The sequence below is a fragment of the Rhinopithecus bieti genome, unplaced genomic scaffold (genome assembly GCF_001698545.2).
Source record: "Rhinopithecus bieti isolate Rb0 unplaced genomic scaffold, ASM169854v2 scaffold_19652, whole genome shotgun sequence".
In the NCBI taxonomy this organism is placed as follows: Eukaryota; Metazoa; Chordata; class Mammalia; order Primates; family Cercopithecidae; genus Rhinopithecus; species Rhinopithecus bieti.
Window position 1 is genome coordinate 1016794 of NW_016809913.1, and position 7486 is coordinate 1024279.

Below are 7486 nucleotides of genomic sequence, written 5' to 3' on the forward strand. Positions count from 1 at the left end.
GAAAGCTAAAGAGTACAGAACTGTGTATGTGGAAGTTTTCCCTAAATTCTCATGAGCTTCAGACTCTCATGAGCCAGTGACTTTGTTTCCAGTCTTCTTCCATGCAGACCTGATACCTCCCATCCTTCCCCCTCAATGCTGCTACCTCTTCCTGCAGTAGTTCCAACATGCGTGACAGCACTGGCTAACTCCACAGGGTGGTGCTGCTGCTATGCCATGGCTGTTTCTGCCTTAGACAGGACTCTGCTTGCTTCTGGGAAAATCTCTTTGGGGCTTGGCCTGCAGGATAGCAATTATTCTATGCCTGAGAAGATAAGCCAGATAAATCTGCAACCACATCCAACCACACCCAAAGAGCTGCAGGCAGTTTCTATTGCTTCTAAGAGTGCTTTCTTTCCAACTATTCCAGGTCTTCCTGAGTGCCTCCAGTGTGGCAGCAAGGTGTTTATGCCCTCCCTGGCTTTCAAGGAAGAAATGATGGAGGTGTTTAGCATTGGCAGCACGGCTGCCCTTCTCTGATGACTCCTGTCTCCTGAGGGCCACTGTGATTCCCATCGGCCTCTTAAAAGAATAAACACTATCAAGTATTTATTACTATAGCCTCTGAATTCACAAGCCAGCCATGGTCCCCAGCTTTCCACACTTCTAATACTGGGAATGGCTCTCTAATTATTTGTTTAGAGACATTGCCTATTTTGAGCACAGAGGCATCTTTCAGGGAAGAGCCCTAAATGTTTTTCAACCTGATAGATATCTCAGATGATGGCAAATGTCTCTTAGACTTAGCTTGGATTTTGCATAACCCATGATATAAAGGCAATAGAGCATAGTGGTTAAGAAAGTGAGCTTTGGTGTTAGGTTGTGGGAGTTTGAAACTCAACTTTGTTCGTTTTAGTCCAGGTAACCCTGAGAAACATCTTTAACCTCACTGTGTCTTATTTTAGTCATTCATAAACCAGAGATGATAACTGCACAGATCTTTCAGGGCTCTACGGAGGATTAGCTGTCATAACGTAGGCTAAATACGAAGTACTTGACACATAGGAAATATTCCACATGGACTAGGTCCCTTCTTCTTGCCCCTGCAGATTCCCTAGTTCCAGTTCTTTTTGCACAGGCTTGCCTGTGTTAATTTCCTAGGAACTGGCTTCCTCCTGCTGCTCTCTTTATATGCACTTTGAATGGCTTCAAGCCATCATAAGCCATCAGTTGAAGATATACAAAAAGGCTCTCATCTAAGCCCTCAGGACCTTCCAAAATATGTCCCCAACCAACCCCTCCAGGTGTATTTTCAGCTGTTCCTCCCAAGACCCTCCCTCTGGTCTAGCTGATCTCTCTATTCTCACTAAACCTCTTCACTCAGGCCAAGGCTGTATCCTGACCTCTTTCTCCATCTCTTCAAGCCTTACCCTCTAAGGCTCAGTGGAAGATCTCCCCCTCCTGCAGGAAGTCCTCCCTGACTAGGCAGAAATTCTGTGCCATCCACATGGTAATTAGTCACCAGCAGAATTATCTCTCTGCAGTTTTGCTTTTGCTTGCTTTTGCATGTGATCTTCCCCTCAGTATGAGAGCTCTTTGAAGAAAGGTTCTGTGTTTTCATAATTAAGGCTTGGCATTCAGTAGGTACTCAATAAAGGCTGGCTGGTTAGATGGATGAAGAATCATGGGTCTTAGAAGACTCCTATGGGCTAGACAGGGATGACAGTAAATCTCTGAATGCCCCTGGGACCTCTCGGAGACACAGAGGAGGGAGAAGCTATTCTTTACTACCCCTGGGAGTTTGTGTGGAGCTGTGGGAAATGAACCAGCACACTTCCTTTAGCTGAATGTGTCCTAAAGTCCCCTCCACCTTTTCCTCAAGGCTGGTCAAAGTGGTCACTTGGTAGCTAGTTCTTCAGTGAAGGATTAAGGTTCAGGGTCAGACTCTGAACCCCAGTGGCAACTGCAACTTTTACTAATGATGTGACCTTCACAAGTTTCATTAACCTATCAGTATCTCAGTGTCACTGCCTACCTTTAAAGCGGAGACAACCAGGCTAGGTGCCATGGCTCACACTTGTAGCCCTAGCTACTCTGGAGGCTGAGATGGGAGGATTGCTTGAGCCTGGAAGTTTGAGGCTGCAGTGACCTATAGTCGCACCACTGCACTCCAGAGTGGGTGACAGTAACACACTCTTTCAAAAACACAATCATGAAATAAATAAAATAAATAGGGATAACAACTGTTCCTACCTCATCTAGTTGTGAAGACTAAATGAGCTAATGCACATGAGCAGTGCGCACTGCTGCAGTGAACAACAATACATAACCTCTGTATGGGTCATGTCGGCCTATAGGTTTGGACAGCATGACATGGAAAGAAAAATCAGACTCAAACTCCATCGCTACCACTTCTAGATCCCTGACGAGGAACATGTTCTCCTTCTCTGAAGCTTTGTTTACTTGTCTTTAAAACAAAGAAAATCATACCCATGATAAAGGATGGGGATGGAAATGAAACACTGCTTAGTAGGCATGGATGTTACATTAAGTATAATTAAATATTGCCTCTTAAGCATGGAGAACAGTGCCATCATATATGGGGATCATGGGTACGTTCTCATTCTCTTCCATTTAAGTCTCCCTTTTCTGCCTGGCCGAGTGGCTGGGCTGAGATTGTGCTAACTGTAGGAAAGAGGAGAAAATGCAACTTCGTGTAGAGGTTGGTGTGGGTCTGCTGTCACCTGCTGGATTGAGTAGGTAAAGACATTGCCAGGTGCTCTCTGCTGCCACCTTATGGTGAAAGAGGTTTCTGGCAGAAGAGCATATTTGTCTAGCCCTGCTTGTGTTCTGTTAGTCCTCACACCCCTCCAACAATACGTGCTCTCCCGGCGTACCTTCTCTCAAACTCTACCTGGGGAGCACTTACCGAGTGCCAGATAGTGTATAGACCGCGATTAAAAGATTAATGAGACAGAGACTCTGGCATTGACAAGACGAGCGGTGCTCATTCTTTAAGGGACCTAAGAAATATGTGGGGAACTGTATTATTTTTTAAAATCACATTTATTCACACACAATTTGTTTTTATAAAATAAAATGCGTGCTCTTTAAATGTATACATTGATAAGTTTTGACAACTGTATATGCACATGGAACCACTGCTCCAATCAAAATACTGAACATTTCTGTTAACCCACAAAGTTTTCTCATGGCCCTTAGTAGTCAATCTCCACCACTTCCTACCCCAGGCAATCCTTGATCTGACTTCTCTTGCTGGTTTGTTTTGCCCTTTCAAGGACTTTCTATAAACAGAATTGTACAGTACACACTCTTTTGTGAGCTTCTCTAGCACAACAAAGTGTTTTTGAGATTTATCCATGATTTTGTAGGTATCCGCAGTTTGCTTTCTTCTACTGTTAAGTGGTATTTCAATGAATAAATACATAATTTATCTATCCTCTGGATAGACTTTTAGACCGTTTCCAGATTTATGCTATGGTGCAAAAAACTGCAGGCACATTTGTGTATAAGTCTTTGGGTGAACTTTGTGAGTCCTTTGTGTGGCTTTTATTTATCTTGGGCAAATTTCTAGAAGTAAAATTGATGGATCACAAGTAGATGCATGTTTAACTGTATAAGAAACTGACAAACTTTTTTCCAAAGTAATTATGCCATTTACATACCCACTACAAGAGCTCCGATTGTCCACATGCTCACCAGAGCTTACTAGTTTTCTTTAACTTTTAGCTATTTTAATGTATGAGGTTATATCACATTGTGGTTTGAGCTTGCAATTTGTTGATGATTAGCAATGCTGAGCATTTTTTCAGGTGCTTATTGATCATCTGTGTGTCTTTTTAAGAAGTGGCTATTAGAGTTATTTTGCCATCTTTAGTATTGTAAGAATTCCTTTTATATTTTGAATATAAGTCATTTGTCAGATGTATGTATTTTCTCCACTGTGTGGCATGTCTTTTCAGTTTCATATTAGTGTCTTCCAAAGGGCAATTTTTAGTGTTGTTAAGGTCCAGTGTAGCAACTTCTTTTTCTTGTCTTTTCTTTTCCCTCCCTCCCTTTCTTTCCTTTCTCTGCCTTTCCCTTTCTCCTTCCTTCCTTCCTTCCTTCCTTCCTTCCTTCCTTCCTTCCTTCCTTCCTTCCTTCCTTCCTTCCTTCCTTCCTTCCTTCCTTCCTTCCTTCTTCCTCCTTCCTTCTTCCTTCCTTCTTCCTCTTTCTTTCCTTCCTTCCTTCCTTCCTTCCTTCTTCCTCTTTCTTTCCTTCCTTCCTTCCTTCCTTCCTTCCTTCCTTCCTTCCTTCCTTCCTTCCTTTCTTTCTTTCTTTCTTTCTTTCTTTCTTTCTTTCTTTCTTTCTTTCTTTCTTTCCCTCCTCCTCTCCTCTTCTCATTAGTGTTTTTTATGTCCTCTTCAGGAAATATTTGTCTAAATAAGGTTGCAAAGATACTCTCCTATGTTTTATTTTAAAAATTTTATATGGCCATGTATCACTCAATGACAGGAATACATTCTGAGAAATGTATTGTTAGGCAATTTCATCATTTTTCAAATGTCATAGAATGTATTTACACAAATCAGATGGTATAGCCTCCTGCTACAGCCTATTGTTCCTAGGCTACAAACCATACAGCATGTCACTGTGCTGAATACTGCAGGCAATTATAACACGATGGTAAGTATTTATGTATATAAACATATCTAAACATTAAAAAGTACAGTAAAAATACAATATTCTAATTTTATGGGACCATTATTGTATATTCAATGCATGACTATAATTGTGATTTAAATTTTTACTTGATGATGTACAGTGTAAGGTAGGATGTGAGGCTTTTGCTTTGTTTTGTTTTCAAATGGATATCCATTGAGCCAACACCATATATTGAAAAAACTTCCTTTTTCATTGAATTACCTTCAACAGAGTCAACTGAGCATACATATATGGGTCTGTTTCTGAACTCTGTTCTATTTCATTGATACATTTGACTATGTCAATGCCACTTTGTGTCTTTATTTCTGTAACTTTATAGTAACCCCTGAATCAGGTTGAAAGTATCTAACTTTATTCTTCTTTTGTAATTATTTTGACTATTGTAGGTCCTTTGCATTTTCAAATGAATTATATAGCTTGTCAGTTTCTATAAAAAGATCAGGTAGGATTTTCACTGTATTGCTTTGAACTGGTAAATAATTTTGACAGAATTGATAGTTAAGCTTCTATTCCATGAACATGGTATAGCTTTCCATTCATTTATGTTTTGTTTAATTTTTCCTAAAGTTTTAAGTGTAGATATCTTGTACATATTTCATAAAATTCATCCTTAAGAATTTTATACCCTTCGATGCTATTGTAAATTATATTCCTTGTTATCATTTTTCACCTTTTGTCACTAGTAAACATAATTACAATAGATTTGACCTTGTATGCTGAATCCTTGCTAAATTCCCTTATTAATTCTAGTATTTTAAAGTAGATTCCTTTAGGATTTTATACATTAAAGATTACATTATTTATGAGCAAGGACAGCTTTTTTTCTTCCTGTACAATCTGTATACCTTTTATTTCTTTATCTTGTTTTATTATGCTGGCTTGGATAGCCAGTGCACTATATTATGGAAGTAGATACAGCAGATACCCTGTTTTGGTACCAGTCTTTGATAGAAAGTGTTTACTGTATTACTATTACGTATTTTGTTACCCACAGATTTTAAAATTATTATTGACTTTTATCAGATTGAGAACATTATTTTTTGTTCTTCATTTACTGGTACATTTGTTTTCAATCATGGATTAATGGTGAATTCATCAAACAATCTTTTCTGCATATTTTGAGATAATCATTACATGATTTTTCTCCTTTTCTTGGTTAATGTGGGGAATTATATTAATTTACTTTTAAGTGTCAAAACATCCTTACATTTCTAGGATAAACCTTACTTGGTTGTGATATGACTTTCATATATTGCTGGTTTCAATGTGCTTTTGTTTTCAAGAATTTTGCATCTATATTTACGAGTAATATTGGTCTATAATTTTCATTGATTGTAGTCTTCTTGACAGGTTTTGTTATAAAGGTCTTGCTGTACTTATGACATGAGCTAAGAAGTGTTTCCTTGTTCTCTGTTTTCTGAAAGAATTTGCGATATACTGTTATAGAAGGGCAAGCCATGGACTAGGAAGATTCTTGACCTTATAACTTTGGACAATTACACTGTAGGATTTTGTTTTCTTATTTGTAAAGTGTGGTAGATATTGTATACATTGCCTGGTTGTGGTGAAGAATAGATGAAATGATGTCTGAAAAACTGCCTAGCAGTGCTCTTAGTAGGCCCTTGACATACGGGAGGTGTTTTGATAATTAATGTAATTACTATTACATCACTAGGGGAGACTAGAAATCTAGCATGAGATGATTATCATGGCCCTTTCCGCTACAAAATTCCAACATTCTTTTCTTTCAAAGAGCTTACTATTGAACAACTGCAGAGCTTTAAGAATTGATTTTAACTGTTGTCTTATGTGATCCCTCAGTAGCCTCCAGAGGGTGCCAGCATTGATCTGATTTCTTTCTTTAACAGATGAGGAAACTGAGGTTGGTGAGTTGGGCAATTTACCAGAGGCAACATGGTGGATTGGTTGATTGGTTGCTATCACTCATTGCGAAGCCAGAGTTACAGGCAAGGGAGCAACAGGGCTGAGGAGATACCTGTTCTCCCAGTTTCACAGCCAGTACAAGACCATTCTTTCACTGCTTGGGGGAGCCCCTTGGGAGAAGACACCTTTAAGAGTTTCCAACAAGAAGAATCAGGTCATGCAGTCAGCTGCTTTCTCAGCCCAGCTGTGGGAATGTAAACAAGTTTCTAACCTCATTGAATCTTAGGTTTACTGTTTGGAAATAGACGAGATCCACAACAGCCATTATTTTATTGGGTGGTTGTTGTATGGCGGGGGCTGTGCTGAAGAGTCACACACATTACTTAGTCTTCCCAACAATCTTGCAAGGTAAGTATATCAGCCACAGGTGAAGAAAGTGAGGCTCAAGGAGATTAAATAATTGATCTAAGGTCAAGAAAGATCCGTATCCAAGATTGAAATCCAGAAATAACTGACTCTTCTTTCCATGTTAAAACTGATCAGATTGTACACTTGAAATATATGCAGTTGATTGTAACTCAGTCATGCCTCAATAAAGCTGTTTTTTAAAAAACATCATCCAGAATCAGACATAAAGATTAAAGAGAGTAACAACAACAAAACAATATTATATTCATGTGACTGTATGTTTACTGAAAATCATCCAGCTCGACAGTTAGGATTTGAGAATTTCAATGCATGTAAAATATGCCTGAATAAACTACTGCTACTAAAAAAAAAATAAGTAATTAGACCTAAACTTATAATTCTCAAATGTCACTGGATCTCTTATTGGCAGAAAAATCACACTAGACTTCATTAAGAGTAAATCATTCTCTCAACTCCTGCTCAGCTTTAA